We start from the raw sequence: 22,080 nt of genomic DNA, 5'->3' as shown, positions 1-22,080 counted from the left end.
TTCTTCTCTCGTTCTATGTTGTAATCTGTTTTGTCTTAGGGAAAGGGGAAGCTTTTGAAGGGACAAAGCACTGAGCTTTTTTACAGCGCAACGTCTTATAAAAACCCTGTACTGCTTGTAACAAATTGAGTCTCCGGTTGCACTTTGCGAAGTGGCAACAGGGCTCCCAATATTGCAATATTGAAATAAAGACCTTACTCAGGTGAGAACTCTCTCTTGTGGCTTCCTTGATAGTTAAATTTCCACGACAGAATTGGCACCCCAGATGGGACACTAACCTGAGCGCGGACGGCTGCTGAAACTCCATCCGGAGCCGGACAATTTTAGCAAATTGGACGAACCTCGGAGGATAAACTGTTTGTCCTTCCTGAGACGCGTCTGGAGAATTCACGGCTGTCTGACGTCAGTAAGTGATCCTTTTAACGAACTTTTGTTTTAAGACGATTTATAAGAATTTTTTCTGTGGTCTTATAGCAGAGAAAGAGCAGGCCGGTGAGGGTGTTCTCACGCGGGTTTGATGAGTCCGGGACTCATAAAGAACTTATCTTAACACAGACGTGTGGTTTTTGCTCTGCGGAGTAGTTAATGTGATAAGGTTCTAAAGTAAGGCACCGATCGGTAAAAATGGGAAATGAAAATTCGAAGACGGAAACAGGACCGAGCGGTCCAGCGAAGTACATGTACAGGGAATTTGGAGAAAGGGGAATAAAGTGTCTTCCATCGTGGAGTAAGTTAGGTTTTCCAGAAAATGGTAGTTTTAGTACCAGGCAGATACAACAACTAGAAGAACAGTTAAAGTTAAAGAAATGTAATGCATCTTGTTATGTATGTGCTTTAATGCCTCATTCTACAGCCTCACCCATTTCTCTCCTGGTTAGAATCACTGTTTGGGCCAGGGGAAATGTTTTTCTTTAAGTTACTAACACCGATTATAGGGGCTGTGATACTTGTCTTCCTGTTTTTATGTTGCTATATGACATGTATTATTCCAATGCTTTTCAAATATGGTAATGAATATGTTTGCGCATCAGTATGTTCTGATAAGAACGCAAGAATCCGAAGTATGGGAGCCTCCTGGGAGTCCATATGAAGAATCTAACTTTTAATCATTTTCAAGAATAAAAAGGAGGGAATTGAAGTGGAAATCTAATAAGTAAATTGATTCTTAAAATGTAGAGAGCTTTGAAAAAAATATATTGGTGCTTTTAGATAATATATTTCAAGGATGTAATTGCTGTGCTACAGTACGTGCAGAATTTTAGAAAACAGTGCGTCAACAAAGTACACTGTTTGGGTTACTTTAGAAGACAATGTACCAAAACAATATATGCTGTCTGGTTCGTTAGAATTAGCCGAAAGTAACTGATAAGCTTTGAATAACAAATCTAGTGCTTCTTCTCTCGCTCTATGATGTAATCTGTTTTGTCTTAGGGAAAGGGGAAGTTTTTGAAGGGACAAAGCACTGAGCTTTTTTACAGCGCAACGTCTTATAAAAACCCTGTACTGCTTGTGACAAATTGAGTCTCCGGTTGCACTTTGCGAAGTGGCAACAGGGCTCCCAATATTGCAATATTGAAATAAAGACCTTACTCAGGTGAGAACTCTCTCTTGTGGCTTCCTTGATAGTTAAATTTCCACGACACACCGCCGTTGTTTTTCTCCATCGGAAGTTTGTCGTTAAGGAAAAACATCGCTGTCATTTTCTTGCCAGCCGGCGGCATTTCTTGTGCAGCGATGAGCCAGATTTGTATTTCGGATTTCGGAAGTTGTGTGAATTTCTTGAAGCTGAAAGTCAACTCGCTCCAGAAAAGAAATGTGCAGTCGCATGAAAGCCGTGCCTGCTTATTAAACCGCAGGACCTGAGCTTGCGTTCTGTTTCTCATCGCGTTCGCAAAGGCGATTCCTGCCTCTAACACTGCTATGTCTGCGATTCAAAGTGCCGTGTGGAGCAGCTTCGAAAGTCTTGTTCACGCTCCTCCGATGTTGCTTTCTCTCTGCCTAACGAAGTTCCATTTTGGTGTCGGAGCGGGGAGACCTAATCATTCCAGCTTTAAGCCACCCTTCAATCTTCTGAGGGGTGTCTGAGTGCTAGCATGTCATTTGCCTTTTTTTTTTTTTGAAACGGAGAGCGACGTTGAAAAAGGTTACCTCCGCCGCCTCGCCCTCCGTGTTAAATGATCGCAAGACGCCGGCGGCGGCGGCGCTCCCTGTAGTTGTGGCCGAGCGGTTAAGGCGATGGACTAGAAAGCCATTGGGCTCTCCCCGCGCCCGGTCGAATCCTGCCGACTACGGCGTCCTTCTCGTGTCGCCGTGCGCCTGCCCAGAAAAAGGCGGAGTGCCGTTTCTCTCTTCCTGCTTCTTGTACAAACGCTAAATCGCTTGGACCTGCTGCCTTGGAAGTCATGTCTTCAGCGTCCCCCAGCGACATTTCACACTTGGAAGCAGACAACCACGCTTTTGGCATTGGCATGCCTTGCGCCCTACTTCCAGCCTTTGAAGATCTAATTATTCAAACTGAAAGAACCGACTGAATAGGTGTTTGCAGTGCACCAGGAGGAGCAGTGACCATAGCAGTGGAGGGGTGAGGATGGCGCAGATGGAAACGTTTTCATGCGCTCCTCTGGGAGGAATGAAAATAAAAGGCGAAACCGGAAACAGTAGTAGCCGCAAGAGGAAGTGTCTTCAAGCGCCAAGCAAGCGCTCCTCGTTAGTATAGTGGTGCGTATTCCCGCCCGTCACGTGGGAGACCAGGGATGGATTGCTTGACGGCGAGCCGGGTTGCTTTTCTCCCATCAGATTCCAACCGCTAATGCTAACGCAGTTTGTGGGAGCTTACGTGCTTCTCCTTTTCCGTCATTTTCGGACGACTATTCCAAAGGGGTAACCTGATGGAATAGGGGCCTGAAGACACGAGGCATTCTTAAACCAGCACTGGGCTGCACGGCCTTCTGTTGCGATCAGATTATATTCGAGTGAAAAAGCCAGAGCAGCCGCTTCCATCCTATGGAGTACGAGCTAAATCAGGAGAGGTATGGGACACGCGCGTGCCTATAGGTGCACGTCTCCTACGTCAGGCTGCTTCACCCATGTGCACCCGACTGGAGAGGGAATGGCGCAAGCTTTTTGTCAGGAGTGGGATTCGAACCCACGCCTCCAGGGGAGACTGCGACCTGAACGCAGCGCCTTAGACCGCTCGGCCATCCTGACGCCAGCCCCCTCCCCCAAAGCGGTCTGATGAGCCACCGCGATCCCACTACGCTCTTCGAGTATCGCACTGTTATTAATACTACAGTGTGACTCCAGCATTAAAATGTTTGGAAAATGTGTCGGCCTTTATAATCCAGTGTAGAGCAGCGTGTGATGATTTGTGCTACAAAACACCAAGCGCTCAAAGTGACGTCTGCGTTTGTCACTGAAACTTTCAACTCTTTCATCACTTATGTAGGAAATACAAAGAGCAGTTAGGTGGAACGCGTAGGATGGCTGTCAGCAGAGTGGCGCAGCGGAAGCATGCTGGGCCCATAACCCAGAGGTTGATGGATCAAAACCATCATCTGCTACATGTGTCTTACGCATGGTTCATAAGCATTCCATCGGGTTAGCAAAGTGCATTAAAGTAGTGTGGATCTCCCTTTCCTTAAGTTCTGTTCTGAGTTTCTCTCTCGTGTGTGTTTGTGCAAGCTTGACACTTGCGGGACTCTTTCATCTTCACCAATACGGAGATGACCAAATGTGTCTTCGGTTGTTCTGAGATCTTTGATAGTTTCTTCGAATGCTTCAAGTGAACCTCGAAATCGAAGCAGTTATGTTTATATTGATTTCTCGCATTAATCATTATTAACCAGGAACAGCCAGCACAGTCGGTCGCATTAGTAATTATGTCACGTCTCTACTTAGCAGAGCATTCAAAGACCCACTGGAAGCAGGAAAGCACTAAGACACTGCAAAACTGAACTCGGGAAAATCATACTGGGAGCTCTGAGCGATGTCTGCATCCAAGCCATCCAATACGGACTCTGAGACCTTGGAATATCAACACTATGATGCGCTACCTTTTCCCTGGAGCAAAACGATGGAATTAGAAGAATGCTTACCGCAGGATACAACTGTGCCGTTGTTATTTGGAGCACGGTTTTCACTTGCATGAAAACTACAGCAGAACGTAGAAGGATGATCACAGAGGAGTCCACGCGGGCATGCTGAGGAGATTGTAGGTCGTACATTTCAATGATTACTGACATTTGCGCTGCTTGAGGTACAGTAATCAACAAAGAACAGGGTGTGCTACTCTCGAATCCGGTCACCACATGATGAAAAGCCAGGAAGTATACCTTGTCCAATTGACGTCAACAGGGACACGTTAACCCCTTGCTTCCCTGGCGCCCGGCTAGCTCAGTCGGTCGAGCATGAGACTCTTAATCTCAGGGTCGTGGGTTCGAGCCCCACGTTGGGCGGTGCCCGTCTCCTTATTAACAAAGTTTCGTGCTCATCCTTGACCCTCTTACACCTTGATGGTACCGAGCACTAAACTTTAATGCACAGGTGTGATGAAACTGAGATGAAAAGGGCTTATCTAGCTCTTTGCCCGAGAGATAAATCAAAGGTTCCGCAGACAATCCGTTGGCTCCGGTCACTCTGACGCAGATAGGAGCTGCAGCCATCATAACTTGTATGAAAACTGATAAGAGCTCCTGTCTATTTACAGTTTCATTTACTCTAGCCTTTCCTTAAACACTGCGTGTACGAAGGCTAAGAAATTGCAGAGCTATTCTAATACAATAACTATTTGGAATCTTTTCGCCATAACAGTTTCACTGTGATTTTGCAGGTAACACGTACGTACGTAACATTTTGAACCGCACTGGAAAAATATGGGAAAGAAATGGCGAAAAGCAACTCTTCAACACGTGGCAATATCTTCCTGAGCGGAGTCCTGTTCTCGAAGCTCGGCACTCTGCAAGAGTCACTTCTCCCAACTTGCGCCCGCAGGTTTCCGTAGTGTGCCTGCAAAGAGCCATCCGTTTGAGACAGGCGCACGTTCCGATTTCATTGAACTAAGCTACTGTAGATGCACAATTTCGAATGCAGCCTTCATCACAAACGACAGTTCATTTCTCGAAAGCTTGTCATGTAAAAAAAGGAAACAAAGAACGAAAACATACAGCTGACAATCTTCTGAAGCTGCAGATTTAGCTTTTGAGAAATGGACATTTTATGTATGCAGATGCTTTTCAAGCGCTGGTTTTAGAACGTCGCTGTGCTTCCAGCATCATTCTCAGCCTTCTAAACTGCCTATCGAGGTGCCGATCACTTTGTAAAGCGCTTGAGAGGCCAGAGCTGCTCAAACTGCTCTTGCCGTTTCCTTCAATCAAAAGCACTATTTTTTTCGTTGTATGGAAAGCTTTTCAAGTCTTGCATCGACACGCACCTTTCCTGAAATGTCCAAAGGGTGAATGTTTCGCAAAGAAATCCAGTCTACCTTTAGGGGGCATGATGTTGAAATCGGAACAAGCCCTGGGTGGGCTTGAACCAGCAGCCGTTCAGTTAACAGCTGCACAGAAACGCCCCCCGCTTGCTTTGTATCATTCGCAAGTTTCTGGTTAAAGAGTAAAAAAGGCTGGAATTCTTTTCCAGAAGCAGCCGGCAGGATTTCTTCTGCACCCACCCAGAAAAGCCAAGAATTGTATTTCATCTGTCGCAAGCTGTATGTTCCAGAAAGAGAATGAATACTTGCATTAAACTGAATCAAGCCGACAGACACGCACCTGAAGTGGAAATCTAATAAGTCAATTGATTCTTAAAATGTAGAGAGCTTTGAAAAAAATATATTGGTGCTTTTAGATAATATATTTCAAGGATGTAATTGCTGTGCTACAGTACGTGCAGAATTTTAGAAAACAGTGCGTCAACAAAGTACACTGTTTGGGTAACTTTAGAAGACAATGTACCAAAACAATATATGCTGTCTGGGTCGTTAGAATTAGCCGAAAGTAACTGATAAGCTTTGAATAACAAATCTAGTGCTTCTTCTCTCGTTCTATGTTGTAATCTGTTTTGTCTTAGGGAAAGGGGAAGCTTTTGAAGGGACAAAGCACTGAGCTTTTTTACAGCGCAACGTCTTATAAAAACCCTGTACTGCTTGTAACAAATTGAGTCTCCGGTTGCACTTTGCGAAGTGGCAACAGGGCTCCCAATATTGCAATATTGAAATAAAGACCTTACTCAGGTGAGAACTCTCTCTTGTGGCTTCCTTGATAGTTAAATTTCCACGACAGAATTGGCACCCCAGATGGGACACTAACCTGAGCGCGGACGGCTGCTGAAACTCCATCCGGAGCCGGACAATTTTAGCAAATTGGACGAACCTCGGAGGATAAACTGTTTGTCCTTCCTGAGACGCGTCTGGAGAATTCACGGCTGTCTGACGTCAGTAAGTGATCCTTTTAACGAACTTTTGTTTTAAGACGATTTATAAGAATTTTTTCTGTGGTCTTATAGCAGAGAAAGAGCAGGCCGGTGAGGGTGTTCTCACGCGGGTTTGATGAGTCCGGGACTCATAAAGAACTTATCTTAACACAGACGTGTGGTTTTTGCTCTGCGGAGTAGTTAATGTGATAAGGTTCTAAAGTAAGGCACCGATCGGTAAAAATGGGAAATGAAAATTCGAAGACGGAAACAGGACCGAGCGGTCCAGCGAAGTACATGTACAGGGAATTTGGAGAAAGGGGAATAAAGTGTCTTCCATCGTGGAGTAAGTTAGGTTTTCCAGAAAATGGTAGTTTTAGTACCAGGCAGATACAACAACTAGAAGAACAGTTAAAGTTAAAGAAATGTAATGCATCTTGTTATGTATGTGCTTTAATGCCTCATTCTACAGCCTCACCCATTTCTCTCCTGGTTAGAATCACTGTTTGGGCCAGGGGAAATGTTTTTCTTTAAGTTACTAACACCGATTATAGGGGCTGTGATACTTGTCTTCCTGTTTTTATGTTGCTATATGACATGTATTATTCCAATGCTTTTCAAATATGGTAATGAATATGTTTGCGCATCAGTATGTTCTGATAAGAACGCAAGAATCCGAAGTATGGGAGCCTCCTGGGAGTCCATATGAAGAATCTAACTTTTAATCATTTTCAAGAATAAAAAGGAGGGAATTGAAGTGGAAATCTAATAAGTAAATTGATTCTTAAAATGTAGAGAGCTTTGAAAAAAATATATTGGTGCTTTTAGATAATATATTTCAAGGATGTAATTGCTGTGCTACAGTACGTGCAGAATTTTAGAAAACAGTGCGTCAACAAAGTACACTGTTTGGGTTACTTTAGAAGACAATGTACCAAAACAATATATGCTGTCTGGTTCGTTAGAATTAGCCGAAAGTAACTGATAAGCTTTGAATAACAAATCTAGTGCTTCTTCTCTCGCTCTATGATGTAATCTGTTTTGTCTTAGGGAAAGGGGAAGTTTTTGAAGGGACAAAGCACTGAGCTTTTTTACAGCGCAACGTCTTATAAAGACTGTACTGCTTGTGACAAATTGAGTCTCTGGTTGCACTTTGCGAAGTGGCAACAGGGCTCCCAATATTGCAATATTGAAATAAAGACCTTACTCAGGTGAGAACTCTCTCTTGTGGCTTCCTTGATAGTTAAATTTCCACGACACACCGCCGTTGTTTTTCTCCATCGGAAGTTTGTCGTTAAGGAAAAACATCGCTGTCATTTTCTTGCCAGCCGGCGGCATTTCTTGTGCAGCGATGAGCCAGATTTGTATTTCGGATTTCGGAAGTTGTGTGAATTTCTTGAAGCTGAAAGTCAACTCGCTCCAGAAAAGAAATGTGCAGTCGCATGAAAGCCGTGCCTGCTTATTAAACCGCAGGACCTGAGCTTGCGTTCTGTTTCTCATCGCGTTCGCAAAGGCGATTCCTGCCTCTAACACTGCTATGTCTGCGATTCAAAGTGCCGTGTGGAGCAGCTTCGAAAGTCTTGTTCACGCTCCTCCGATGTTGCTTTCTCTCTGCCTAACGAAGTTCCATTTTGGTGTCGGAGCGGGGAGACCTAATCATTCCAGCTTTAAGCCACCCTTCAATCTTCTGAGGGGTGTCTGAGTGCTAGCGTGTCATTTGCCTTTTTTTTTTTTTGAAACGGAGAGCGACGTTGAAAAAGGTTACCTCCGCCGCCTCGCCCTCCGTGTTAAATGATCGCAAGACGGCGGCGGCGGCGCTCCCTGTAGTTGTGGCCGAGCGGTTAAGGCGATGGACTAGAAAGCCATTGGGCTCTCCCCGCGCCGGGTCGAATCCTGCCGACTACGGCGTCCTTCTCGTGTCGCCGTGCGCCTGCCCAGAAAAAGGCGGAGTGCCGTTTCTCTCTTCCTGCTTCTTGTACAAACGCTAAATCGCTTGGACCTGCTGCCTTGGAAGTCATGTCTTCAGCGTCCCCCAGCGACATTTCACACTTGGAAGCAGACAACCACGCTTTTGGCATTGGCATGCCTTGCGCCCTACTTCCAGCCTTTGAAGATCTAATTATTCAAACTGAAAGAACCGACTGAATAGGTGTTTGCAGTGCACCAGGAGGAGCAGTGACCATAGCAGTGGAGGGGTGAGGATGGCGCAGATGGAAACGTTTTCATGCGCTCCTCTGGGAGGAATGAAAATAAAAGGCGAAACCGGAAACAGTAGTAGCCGCAAGAGGAAGTGTCTTCAAGCGCCAAGCAAGCGCTCCTCGTTAGTATAGTGGTGCGTATTCCCGCCCGTCACGTGGGAGACCAGGGATGGATTGCTTGACGGCGAGCCGGGTTGCTTTTCTCCCATCAGATTCCAACCGCTAATGCTAACGCAGTTTGTGGGAGCTTACGTGCTTCTCCTTTTCCGTCATTTTCGGACGACTATTCCAAAGGGGTAACCTGATGGAATAGGGGCCTGAAGACACGAGGCATTCTTAAACCAGCACTGGGCTGCACGGCCTTCTGTTGCGATCAGATTATATTCGAGTGAAAAAGCCAGAGCAGCCGCTTCCATCCTATGGAGTACGAGCTAAATCAGGAGAGGTATGGGACACGCGCGTGCCTATAGGTGCACGTCTCCTACGTCAGGCTGCTTCACCCATGTGCACCCGACTGGAGAGGGAATGGCGCAAGCTTTTTGTCAGGAGTGGGATTCGAACCCACGCCTCCAGGGGAGACTGCGACCTGAACGCAGCGCCTTAGACCGCTCGGCCATCCTGACGCCAGCCCCCTCCCCCAAAGCGGTCTGATGAGCCACCGCGATCCCACTACGCTCTTCGAGTATCGCACTGTTATTAATACTACAGTGTGACTCCAGCATTAAAATGTTTGGAAAATGTGTCGGCCTTTATAATCCAGTGTAGAGCAGCGTGTGATGATTTGTGCTACAAAACACCAAGCGCTCAAAGTGACGTCTGCGTTTGTCACTGAAACTTTCAACTCTTTCATCACTTATGTAGGAAATACAAAGAGCAGTTAGGTGGAACGCGTAGGATGGCCGTCAGCAGAGTGGCGCAGCGGAAGCGTGCTGGGCCCATAACCCAGAGGTCGATGGATCGAAACCATCCTCTGCTACATGTGTCTTATGCATGGTTCATAAGCATTCCATCGGGTTAGCAAAGTGCATTAAAGTAGTGTGGATCTCCCTTTCCTTAAGTTCTGTTCTGAGTTTCTCTCTCGTGTGTGTTTGTGCAAGCTTGACACTTGCGGGACTCTTTCATCTTCACCAATACGGAGATGACCAAATGTGTCTTCGGTTGTTCTGAGATCTTTGATAGTTTCTTCGAATGCTTCAAGTGAACCTCGAAATCGAAGCAGTTATGTTTATATTGATTTCTCGCATTAATCATTATTAACCAGGAACAGCCAGCACAGTCGGTCGCATTAGTAATTATGTCACGTCTCTACTTAGCAGAGCATTCAAAGACCCACTGGAAGCAGGAAAGCACTAAGACACTGCAAAACTGAACTCGGGAAAATCATACTGGGAGCTCTGAGCGATGTCTGCATCCAAGCCATCCAATACGGACTCTGAGACCTTGGAATATCAACACTATGATGCGCTACCTTTTCCCTGGAGCAAAACGATGGAATTAGAAGAATGCTTACCGCAGGATACAACTGTGCCGTTGTTATTTGGAGCACGGTTTTCACTTGCATGAAAACTACAGCAGAACGTAGAAGGATGATCACAGAGGAGTCCACGCGGGCATGCTGAGGAGATTGTAGGTCGTACATTTCAATGATTACTGACATTTGCGCTGCTTGAGGTACAGTAATCAACAAAGAACAGGGTGTGCTACTCTCGAATCCGGTCACCACATGATGAAAAGCCAGGAAGTATACCTTGTCCAATTGACGTCAACAGGGACACGTTAACCCCTTGCTTCCCTGGCGCCCGGCTAGCTCAGTCGGTAGAGCATGAGACTCTTAATCTCAGGGTCGTGGGTTCGAGCCCCACGTTGGGCGGTGCCCGTCTCCTTATTAACAAAGTTTCGTGCTCATCCTTGACCCTCTTACACCTTGATGGTACCGAGCACTAAACTTTAATGCACAGGTGTGATGAAACTGAGATGAAAAGGGCTTATCTATCTCTTTGCCCGAGAGATAAATCAAAGGTTCCGCAGACAATCCGTTGGCTCCGGTCACTCTGACGCAGATAGGAGCTGCAGCCATCATAACTTGTATGAAAACTGATAAGAGCTCCTGTCTATTTACAGTTTCATTTACTCTAGCCTTTCCTTAAACACTGCGTGTACGAAGGCTAAGAAATTGCAGAGCTATTCTAATACAATAACTATTTGGAATCTTTTCGCCATAACAGTTTCACTGTGATTTTGCAGGTAACACGTACGTACGTAACATTTTGAACCGCACTGGAAAAATATGGGAAAGAAATGGCGAAAAGCAACTCTTCAACACGTGGCAATATCTTCCTGAGCGGAGTCCTGTTCTCGAAGCTCGGCACTCTGCAAGAGTCACTTCTCCCAACTTGCGCCCGCAGGTTTCCGTAGTGTGCCTGCAAAGAGCCATCCGTTTGAGACAGGCGCACGTTCCGATTTCATTGAACTAAGCTAGATGCACAATTTCGAATGCAGCCTTCATCACAAACGACAGTTCATTTCTCGAAAGCTTGTCATGTAAAAAAAGGAAACAAAGAACGAAAACATACAGCTGACAATCTTCTGAAGCTGCAGATTTAGCTTTTGAGAAATGGACATTTTATGTATGCAGATGCTTTTCAAGCGCTGGTTTTAGAACGTCGCTGTGCTTCCAGCATCATTCTCAGCCTTCTAAACTGCCTATCGAGGTGCCGATCACTTTGTAAAGCGCTTGAGAGGCCAGAGCTGCTCAAACTGCTCTTGCCGTTTCCTTCAATCAAAAGCACTATTTTTTTCGTTGTATGGAAAGCTTTTCAAGTCTTGCATCGACACGCACCTTTCCTGAAATGTCCAAAGGGTGAATGTTTCGCAAAGAAATCCAGTCTACCTTTAGGGGGCATGATGTTGAAATCGGAACAAGCCCTGGGTGGGCTTGAACCAGCAGCCGTTCAGTTAACAGCTGCACAGAAACGCCCCCCGCTTGCTTTGTATCATTCGCAAGTTTCTGGTTAAAGAGTAAAAAAGGCTGGAATTCTTTTCCAGAAGCAGCCGGCAGGATTTCTTCTGCACCCACCCAGAAAAGCCAAGAATTGTATTTCATCTGTCGCAAGCTGTATGTTCCAGAAAGAGAATGAATACTTGCATTAAACTGAATCAAGCCGACAGACACGCACCTGAAGTGGAAATCTAATAAGTAAATTGATTCTTAAAATGTAGAGAGCTTTGAAAAAAATATATTGGTGCTTTTAGATAATATATTTCAAGGATGTAATTGCTGTGCTACAGTACGTGCAGAATTTTAGAAAACAGTGCGTCAACAAAGTACACTGTTTGGGTAACTTTAGAAGACAATGTACCAAAACAATATATGCTGTCTGGGTCGTTAGAATTAGCCGAAAGTAACTGATAAGCTTTGAATAACAAATCTAGTGCTTCTTCTCTCGTTCTATGTTGTGATCTGTTTTGTCTTAGGGAAAGGGGAAGCTTTTGAAGGGACAAAGCACTGAGCTTTTTTACAGCGCAACGTCTTATAAAAACCCTGTACTGCTTGTAACAAATTGAGTCTCCGGTTGCACTTTGCGAAGTGGCAACAGGGCTCCCAATATTGCAATATTGAAATAAAGACCTTACTCAGGTGAGAACTCTCTCTTGTGGCTTCCTTGATAGTTAAATTTCCACGACACACCGCCGTTGTTTTTCTCCATCGGAAGTTTGTCGTTAAGGAAAAACATCGCTGTCATTTTCTTGCCAGCCGGCGGCATTTCTTGTGCAGCGATGAGCCAGATTTGTATTTCGGATTTCGGAAGTTGTGTGAATTTCTTGAAGCTGAAAGTCAACTCGCTCCAGAAAAGAAATGTGCAGTCGCATGAAAGCCGTGCCTGCTTATTAAACCGCAGGACCTGAGCTTGCGTTCTGTTTCTCATCGCGTTCGCAAAGGCGATTCCTGCCTCTAACACTGCTATGTCTGCGATTCAAAGTGCCGTGTGGAGCAGCTTCGAAAGTCTCGTTCACGCTCCTCCGATGTTGCTTTCTCTCTGCCTAACGAAGTTCCATTTTGGTGTCGGAGCGGGGAGACCTAGTCATTCCAGCTTTAAGCCACCCTTCAATCTTCTGAGGGGTGTCTGAGTGCTAGCATGTCATTTGCCTTTTTTTTTTTTGAAACGGAGAGCGATGTTGAAAAAGGTTACCTCCGCCGCCTCGCCCTCCGTGTTAAATGATCGCAAGACGGCGGCGGCGGCGCTCCCTGTAGTTGTGGCCGAGCGGTTAAGGCGATGGACTAGAAAGCCATTGGGCTCTCCCCGCGCCGGGTCGAATCCTGCCGACTACGGCGTCCTTCTCGTGTCGCCGTGCGCCTGCCCAGAAAAAGGCGGAGTGCCGTTTCTCTCTTCCTGCTTCTTGTACAAACGCTAAATCGCTTGGACCTGCTGCCTTGGAAGTCATGTCTTCAGCGTCCCCCAGCGACATTTCACACTTGGAAGCAGACAACCACGCTTTTGGCATTGGCATGCCTTGCGCCCTACTTCCAGCCTTTGAAGATCTAATTATTCAAACTGAAAGAACCGACTGAATAGGTGTTTGCAGTGCACCAGGAGGAGCAGTGACCATAGCAGTGGAGGGGTGAGGATGGCGCAGATGGAAACGTTTTCATGCGCTCCTCTGGGAGGAATGAAAATAAAAGGCGAAACCGGAAACAGTAGTAGCCGCAAGAGGAAGTGTCTTCAAGCGCCAAGCAAGCGCTCCTCGTTAGTATAGTGGTGCGTATTCCCGCCCGTCACGTGGGAGACCAGGGATGGATTGCTTGACGGCGAGCCGGGTTGCTTTTCTCCCATCAGATTCCAACCGCTAATGCTAACGCAGTTTGTGGGAGCTTACGTGCTTCTCCTTTTCCGTCATTTTCGGACGACTATTCCAAAGGGGTAACCTGATGGAATAGGGGCCTGAAGACACGAGGCATTCTTAAACCAGCACTGGGCTGCACGGCCTTCTGTTGCGATCAGATTATATTCGAGTGAAAAAGCCAGAGCAGCCGCTTCCATGCTATGGAGTACGAGCTAAATCAGGAGAGGTATGGGACACGCGCGTGCCTATAGGTGCACGTCTCCTATGTCAGGCTGCTTCACCCATGTGCACCCGACTGGAGAGGGAATGGCGCAAGCTTTTTGTCAGGAGTGGGATTCGAACCCACGCCTCCAGGGGAGACTGCGACCTGAACGCAGCGCCTTAGACCGCTCGGCCATCCTGACGCCAGCCCCCTCCCCCAAAGCGGTCTGATGAGCCACCGCGATCCCACTACGCTCTTCGAGTATCGCACTGTTATTAATACTACAGTGTGACTCCAGCATTAAAATGTTTGGAAAATGTGTCGGCCTTTATAATCCAGTGTAGAGCAGCGTGTGATGATTTGTGCTACAAAACACCAAGCGCTCAAAGTGACGTCTGCGTTTGTCACTGAAACTTTCAACTCTTTCATCACTTATGTAGGAAATACAAAGAGCAGTTAGGTGGAACGCGTAGGATGGCTGTCAGCAGAGTGGCGCAGCGGAAGCATGCTGGGCCCATAACCCAGAGGTTGATGGATCAAAACCATCATCTGCTACATGTGTCTTACGCATGGTTCATAAGCATTCCATCGGGTTAGCAAAGTGCATTAAAGTAGTGTGGATCTCCCTTTCCTTAAGTTCTGTTCTGAGTTTCTCTCTCGTGTGTGTTTGTGCAAGCTTGACACTTGCGGGACTCTTTCATCTTCACCAATACGGAGATGACCAAATGTGTCTTCGGTTGTTCTGAGATCTTTGATAGTTTCTTCGAATGCTTCAAGTGAACCTCGAAATCGAAGCAGTTATGTTTATATTGATTTCTCGCATTAATCATTATTAACCAGGAACAGCCAGCACAGTCGGTCGCATTAGTAATTATGTCACGTCTCTACTTAGCAGAGCATTCAAAGACCCACTGGAAGCAGGAAAGCACTAAGACACTGCAAAACTGAACTCGGGAAAATCATACTGGGAGCTCTGAGCGATGTCTGCATCCAAGCCATCCAATACGGACTCTGAGACCTTGGAATATCAACACTATGATGCGCTACCTTTTCCCTGGAGCAAAACGATGGAATTAGAAGAATGCTTACCGCAGGATACAACTGTGCCGTTGTTATTTGGAGCACGGTTTTCACTTGCATGAAAACTACAGCAGAACGTAGAAGGATGATCACAGAGGAGTCCACGCGGGCATGCTGAGGAGATTGTAGGTCGTACATTTCAATGATTACTGACATTTGCGCTGCTTGAGGTACAGTAATCAACAAAGAACAGGGTGTGCTACTCTCGAATCCGGTCACCACATGATGAAAAGCCAGGAAGTATACCTTGTCCAATTGACGTCAACAGGGACACGTTAACCCCTTGCTTCCCTGGCGCCCGGCTAGCTCAGTCGGTAGAGCATGAGACTCTTAATCTCAGGGTCGTGGGTTCGAGCCCCACGTTGGGCGGTGCCCGTCTCCTTATTAACAAAGTTTCGTGCTCATCCTTGACCCTCTTACACCTTGATGGTACCGAGCACTAAACTTTAATGCACAGGTGTGATGAAACTGAGATGAAAAGGGCTTATCTAGCTCTTTGCCCGAGAGATAAATCAAAGGTTCCGCAGACAATCCGTTGGCTCCGGTCACTCTGACGCAGATAGGAGCTGCAGCCATCATAACTTGTATGAAAACTGATAAGAGCTCCTGTCTATTTACAGTTTCATTTACTCTAGCCTTTCCTTAAACACTGCGTGTACGAAGGCTAAGAAATTGCAGAGCTATTCTAATACAATAACTATTTGGAATCTTTTCGCCATAACAGTTTCACTGTGATTTTGCAGGTAACACGTACGTACGTAACATTTTGAACCGCACTGGAAAAATATGGGAAAGAAATGGCGAAAAGCAACTCTTCAACACGTGGCAATATCTTCCTGAGCGGAGTCCTGTTCTCGAAGCTCGACACTCTGCAAGAGTCACTTCTCCCAACTTGCGCCCGCAGGTTTCCGTAGTGTGCCTGCAAAGAGCCATCCGTTTGAGACAGGCGCACGTTCCGATTTCATTGAACTAAGCTAGATGCACAATTTCGAATGCAGCCTTCATCACAAACGACAGTTCATTTCTCGAAAGCTTGTCATGTAAAAAAAGGAAACAAAGAACGAAAACATACAGCTGACAATCTTCTGAAGCTGCAGATTTAGCTTTTGAGAAATGGACATTTTATGTATGCAGATGCTTTTCAAGCGCTGGTTTTAGAACGTCGCTGTGCTTCCAGCATCATTCTCAGCCTTCTAAACTGCCTATCGAGGTGCCGATCACTTTGTAAAGCGCTTGAGAGGCCGGAGCTGCTCAAACTGCTCTTGCCGTTTCCTTCAATCAAAAGCACTATTTTTTTCGTTGTATGGAAAGCTTTTCAAGTCTTGCATCGACACGCACCTTTCCTGAAATGTCCAAAGGGTGAATGTTTCGCAAAGAAATCCAGTCTACCTTTAGGGGGCATGATGTTGAAATCGGAACAAGCCCTGGGTGGGCTTGAACCAGCAGCCGTTCAGTTAACAGCTGCACAGAAACGCCCCCCGCTTGCTTTGTATCATTCGCAAGTTTCTGGTTAAAGAGTAAAAAAGGCTGGAATTCTTTTCCAGAAGCAGCCGGCAGGATTTCTTCTGCACCCACCCAGAAAAGCCAAGAATTGTATTTCATCTGTCGCAAGCTGTATGTTCCAGAAAGAGAATGAATACTTGCATTAAACTGAATCAAGCCGACAGACACGCACCTGAAGTGGAAATCTAATAAGTAAATTGATTCTTAAAATGTAGAGAGCTTTGAAAAAAATATATTGGTGCTTTTAGATAATATATTTCAAGGATGTAATTGCTGTGCTACAGTACGTGCAGAATTTTAGAAAACAGTGCGTCAACAAAGTACACTGTTTGGGTAACTTTAGAAGACAATGTACCAAAACAATATATGCTGTCTGGGTCGTTAGAATTAGCCGAAAGTAACTGATAAGCTTTGAATAACAAATCTAGTGCTTCTTCTCTCGTTCTATGTTGTAATCTGTTTTGTCTTAGGGAAAGGGGAAGCTTTTGAAGGGACAAAGCACTGAGCTTTTTTACAGCGCAACGTCTTATAAAAACCCTGTACTGCTTGTAACAAATTGAGTCTCCGGTTGCACTTTGCGAAGTGGCAACAGGGCTCCCAATATTGCAATATTGAAATAAAGACCTTACTCAGGTGAGAACTCTCTCTTGTGGCTTCCTTGATAGTTAAATTTCCACGACAGAATTGGCACCCCAGATGGGACACTAACCTGAGCGCGGACGGCTGCTGAAACTCCATCCGGAGCCGGACAATTTTAGCAAATTGGACGAACCTCGGAGGATAAACTGTTTGTCCTTCCTGAGACGCGTCTGGAGAATTCACGGCTGTCTGACGTCAGTAAGTGATCCTTTTAACGAACTTTTGTTTTAAGACGATTTATAAGAATTTTTTCTGTGGTCTTATAGCAGAGAAAGAGCAGGCCGGTGAGGGTGTTCTCACGCGGGTTTGATGAGTCCGGGACTCATAAAGAACTTATCTTAACACAGACGTGTGGTTTTTGCTCTGCGGAGTAGTTAATGTGATAAGGTTCTAAAGTAAGGCACCGATCGGTAAAAATGGGAAATGAAAATTCGAAGACGGAAACAGGACCGAGCGGTCCAGCGAAGTACATGTACAGGGAATTTGGAGAAAGGGGAATAAAGTGTCTTCCATCGTGGAGTAAGTTAGGTTTTCCAGAAAATGGTAGTTTTAGTACCAGGCAGATACAACAACTAGAAGAACAGTTAAAGTTAAAGAAATGTAATGCATCTTGTTATGTATGTGCTTTAATGCCTCATTCTACAGCCTCACCCATTTCTCTCCTGGTTAGAATCACTGTTTGGGCCAGGGGGAATGTTTTTCTTTAAGTTACTAACACCGATTATAGGGGCTGTGATACTTGTCTTCCTGTTTTTATGTTGCTATATGACATGTATTATTCCAATGCTTTTCAAATATGGTAATGAATATGTTTGCGCATCAGTATGTTCTGATAAGAACGCAAGAATCCGAAGTATGGGAGCCTCCTGGGAGTCCATATGAAGAATCTAACTTTTAATCATTTTCAAGAATAAAAAGGAGGGAATTGAAGTGGAAATCTAATAAGTAAATTGATTCTTAAAATGTAGAGAGCTTTGAAAAAAATATATTGGTGCTTTTAGATAATATATTTCAAGGATGTAATTGCTGTGCTACAGTACGTGCAGAATTTTAGAAAACAGTGCGTCAACAAAGTACACTGTTTGGGTTACTTTAGAAGACAATGTACCAAAACAATATATGCTGTCTGGTTCGTTAGAATTAGCCGAAAGTAACTGATAAGCTTTGAATAACAAATCTAGTGCTTCTTCTCTCGCTCTATGATGTAATCTGTTTTGTCTTAGGGAAAGGGGAAGTTTTTGAAGGGACAAAGCACTGAGCTTTTTTACAGCGCAACGTCTTATAAAAACCCTGTACTGCTTGTGACAAATTGAGTCTCTGGTTGCACTTTGCGAAGTGGCAACAGGGCTCCCAATATTGCAATATTGAAATAAAGACCTTACTCAGGTGAGAACTCTCTCTTGTGGCTTCCTTGATAGTTAAATTTCCACGACACACCGCCGTTGTTTTTCTCCATCGGAAGTTTGTCGTTAAGGAAAAACATCGCTGTCATTTTCTTGCCAGCCGGCGGCATTTCTTGTGCAGCGATGAGCCAGATTTGTATTTCGGATTTCGGAAGTTGTGTGAATTTCTTGAAGCTGAAAGTCAACTCGCTCCAGAAAAGAAATGTGCAGTCGCATGAAAGCCGTGCCTGCTTATTAAACCGCAGGACCTGAGCTTGCGTTCTGTTTCTCATCGCGTTCGCAAAGGCAATTCCTGCCTCTAACACTGCTATGTCTGCGATTCAAAGTGCCGTGTGGAGCAGCTTCGAAAGTCTCGTTCACGCTCCTCCGATGTTGCTTTCTCTCTGCCTAACGAAGTTCCATTTTGGTGTCGGAGCGGGGAGACCTAGTCATTCCAGCTTTAAGCCACCCTTCAATCTTCTGAGGGGTGTCTGAGTGCTAGCATGTCATTTGCCTTTTTTTTTTTTGAAACGGAGAGCGACGTTGAAAAAGGTTACCTCCGCCGCCTCGCCCTCCGTGTTAAATGATCGCAAGACGGCGGCGGCGGCGCTCCCTGTAGTTGTGGCCGAGCGGTTAAGGCGATGGACTAGAAAGCCATTGGGCTCTCCCCGCGCCGGGTCGAATCCTGCCGACTACGGCGTCCTTCTCGTGTCGCCGTGCGCCTGCCCAGAAAAAGGCGGAGTGCCGTTTCTCTCTTCCTGCTTCTTGTACAAACGCTAAATCGCTTGGACCTGCTGCCTTGGAAGTCATGTCTTCAGCGTCCCCCAGCGACATTTCACACTTGGAAGCAGACAACCACGCTTTTGGCATTGGCATGCCTTGCGCCCTACTTCCAGCCTTTGAAGATCTAATTATTCAAACTGAAAGAACCGACTGAATAGGTGTTTGCAGTGCACCAGGAGGAGCAGTGACCATAGCAGTGGAGGGGTGAGGATGGCGCAGATGGAAACGTTTTCATGCGCTCCTCTGGGAGGAATGAAAATAAAAGGCGAAACCGGAAACAGTAGTAGCCGCAAGAGGAAGTGTCTTCAAGCGCCAAGCAAGCGCTCCTCGTTAGTATAGTGGTGCGTATTCCCGCCCGTCACGTGGGAGACCAGGGATGGATTGCTTGACGGCGAGCCGGGTTGCTTTTCTCCCATCAGATTCCAACCGCTAATGCTAACGCAGTTTGTGGGAGCTTACGTGCTTCTCCTTTTCCGTCATTTTCGGACGACTATTCCAAAGGGGTAACCTGATGGAATAGGGGCCTGAAGACACGAGGCATTCTTAAACCAGCACTGGGCTGCACGGCCTTCTGTTGCGATCAGATTATATTCGAGTGAAAAAGCCAGAGCAGCCGCTTCCATCCTATGGAGTACGAGCTAAATCAGGAGAGGTATGGGACACGCGCGTGCCTATAGGTGCACGTCTCCTACGTCAGGCTGCTTCACCCATGTGCACCCGACTGGAGAGGGAATGGAGCAAGCTTTTTGTCAGGAGTGGGATTCGAACCCACGCCTCCAGGGGAGACTGCGACCTGAACGCAGCGCCTTAGACCGCTCGGCCATCCTGACGCCAGCCCCCCTCCCCCAGAGCGGTCTGATGAGCCACCGCGATCCCACTACGCTCTTCGAGTATCGCACTGTTATTAATACTACAGTGTGACTCCAGCATTAAAATGTTTGGAAAATGTCGGCCTTTATAATCCAGTGTAGAGCAGCGTGTGATGATTTGTGCTACAAAACACCAAGCGCTCAAAGTGACGTCTGCGTTTGTCACTGAAACTTTCAACTCTTTCATCACTTATGTAGGAAATACAAAGAGCAGTTAGGTGGAACGCGTAGGATGGCCGTCAGCAGAGTGGCGCAGCGGAAGCGTGCTGGGCCCATAACCCAGAGGTCGATGGATCGAAACCATCCTCTGCTACATGTGTCTTACGCATGGTTCATAAGCATTCCATCGGGTTAGCAAAGTGCATTAAAGTAGTGTGGATCTCCCTTTCCTTAAGTTCTGTTCTGAGTTTCTCTCTCGTGTGTGTTTGTGCAAGCTTGACACTTGCGGGACTCTTTCATCTTCACCAATACGGAGATGACCAAATGTGTCTTCGGTTGTTCTGAGATCTTTGATAGTTTCTTCGAATGCTTCAAGTGAACCTCGAAATCGAAGCAGTTATGTTTATATTGATTTCTCGCATTAATCATTATTAACCAGGAACAGCCAGCACAGTCGGTCGCATTAGTAATTATGTCACGTCTCTACTTAGCAGAGCATTCAAAGACCCACTGGAAGCAGGAAAGCACTAAGACACTGCAAAACTGAACTCGGGAAAATCATACTGGGAGCTCTGAGCGATGTCTGCATCCAAGCCATCCAATACGGACTCTGAGACCTTGGAATATCAACACTATGATGCGCTACCTTTTCCCTGGAGCAAAACGATGGAATTAGAAGAATGCTTACCGCAGGATACAACTGTGCCGTTGTTATTTGGAGCACGGTTTTCACTTGCATGAAAACTACAGCAGAACGTAGAAGGATGATCACAGAGGAGTCCACGCGGGCATGCTGAGGAGATTGTAGGTCGTACATTTCAATGATTACTGACATTTGCGCTGCTTGAGGTACAGTAATCAACAAAGAACAGGGTGTGCTACTCTCGAATCCGGTCACCACATGATGAAAAGCCAGGAAGTATACAGATGCAGCCATTCAAAGTGCGCGTTACAGACACGTACCGCAGGTGACGTCGCTCAGTATGACGCAAGATGATGCGTGGCACCGCAGTAAGTGATTGGTTGACCGACAGGGGCACTCGTGGTCCGTTGGTCTGTCGTAGAAAGACAGTAAACGTCTTTGCTGTGCCCGTTGTAGGTATTGAATTTTACCACTGAAGGGAAATCTTAGTAGCTGAGCATAAAAAGAATAGGAGCATACTGTAACGCGTGTGAAGGCCATAAACGATATTAATTTTGGAACATAAACATACAGTGTATAGCTGGTCTTGGTACTTTAAAGAAAAAAATACACACCAGTATTCCATTTCTCCCTAAACATTTTAAGCTTCGAAGTCTTTAACTAACGCGATACCGGAGTCAACAAGCATACTTTTAGAATTTGATTAAAAGGGAATATAATATGGAATCGCGTATCTAAAGAATTTAATAACGGTATTCGTGTGCTGCGACAGGGCTGTGTAGGGCTGTTTCGCTTGCCTGTTCATGTGAGCTGTCTTGTAGACGTGACTACCAGCTGACAGGTTGTGTTTTCGAATCCAGCTGGTGCTGGACTTTTCTTTTAACAAACATTTCTTCGAAAAAATAGAATAGCGATATTATGGACAATCAATTGACTTTTATATTTCAAAATATCGCAACATGATCGATATTTGCGATATTTTGAACATATCTTCCCTTCTGACAGCGGTGCCTGCTTCTATTGTGTGTGTGTGTGCAACAGAGTAAATTTTTAATAGCGTTTTAAGCGAATAGGTAATTAGATTGCTCGTAAACCTAATCGCTTTTTCTACATAAACACAGCATGATTACTCTCTGAAAATGCTTTTCCTTTATTTTTAAAGTAGGCTCAGATTTCAACTATAGATCGTATTATTATAAACTTTCTTGGAAAAATGTATTTTATGTAAACCATGTTTGCTATTAATTCATTTAGGGCTAAAATACGTTCATTGTCTTCCAATCGAGTCGAGTTGACATTGGAAGCCTGCCACACCCGGACTGTTAAACCAACGCATTAGCACGTCAAAGCCCATTGAGGGTATTGAGCCAGTATT

The 22,080-nt window shown here is 45.6% G+C and overlaps 7 non-coding genes across 7 annotated transcripts; 3 read left to right on the top strand and 4 right to left on the bottom strand.

Annotated features, from left to right (window-relative positions):
• Positions 1–3,124: 3,124 nt before the first annotated feature.
• Positions 3,125–3,207, bottom strand: trnal-cag (transfer RNA leucine (anticodon CAG)). Its single transcript has one exon. It is a non-coding gene; the product is annotated as a tRNA-Leu (tRNA).
• Positions 3,208–4,381: 1,174 nt separating this feature from the next.
• trnak-cuu (transfer RNA lysine (anticodon CUU)) lies at positions 4,382–4,454 on the top strand. Its single transcript has one exon. It is a non-coding gene; the product is annotated as a tRNA-Lys (tRNA).
• Positions 4,455–9,143: 4,689 nt separating this feature from the next.
• trnal-cag (transfer RNA leucine (anticodon CAG)) lies at positions 9,144–9,226 on the bottom strand. The gene has a single exon. It is a non-coding gene; the product is annotated as a tRNA-Leu (tRNA).
• Positions 9,227–10,400: 1,174 nt separating this feature from the next.
• trnak-cuu (transfer RNA lysine (anticodon CUU)) lies at positions 10,401–10,473 on the top strand. The gene has a single exon. It is a non-coding gene; the product is annotated as a tRNA-Lys (tRNA).
• A 3,293-nt stretch (positions 10,474–13,766) lies between these two features.
• Positions 13,767–13,849, bottom strand: trnal-cag (transfer RNA leucine (anticodon CAG)). Its single transcript has one exon. It is a non-coding gene; the product is annotated as a tRNA-Leu (tRNA).
• Positions 13,850–15,023: 1,174 nt separating this feature from the next.
• On the top strand, positions 15,024–15,096 carry trnak-cuu (transfer RNA lysine (anticodon CUU)). Its single transcript has one exon. It is a non-coding gene; the product is annotated as a tRNA-Lys (tRNA).
• Positions 15,097–19,781: 4,685 nt separating this feature from the next.
• On the bottom strand, positions 19,782–19,864 carry trnal-cag (transfer RNA leucine (anticodon CAG)). The gene has a single exon. It is a non-coding gene; the product is annotated as a tRNA-Leu (tRNA).
• Positions 19,865–22,080: the final 2,216 nt, after the last annotated feature.

Source organism: Atractosteus spatula, chromosome 25 (assembly GCF_055471065.1).
Source record: "Atractosteus spatula isolate fAtrSpa1 chromosome 25, fAtrSpa1.hap1, whole genome shotgun sequence".
NCBI classification, from domain to species: domain Eukaryota; kingdom Metazoa; phylum Chordata; class Actinopteri; order Semionotiformes; family Lepisosteidae; genus Atractosteus; species Atractosteus spatula.
This window is presented reverse-complemented; position numbering and strand designations above follow the sequence as displayed.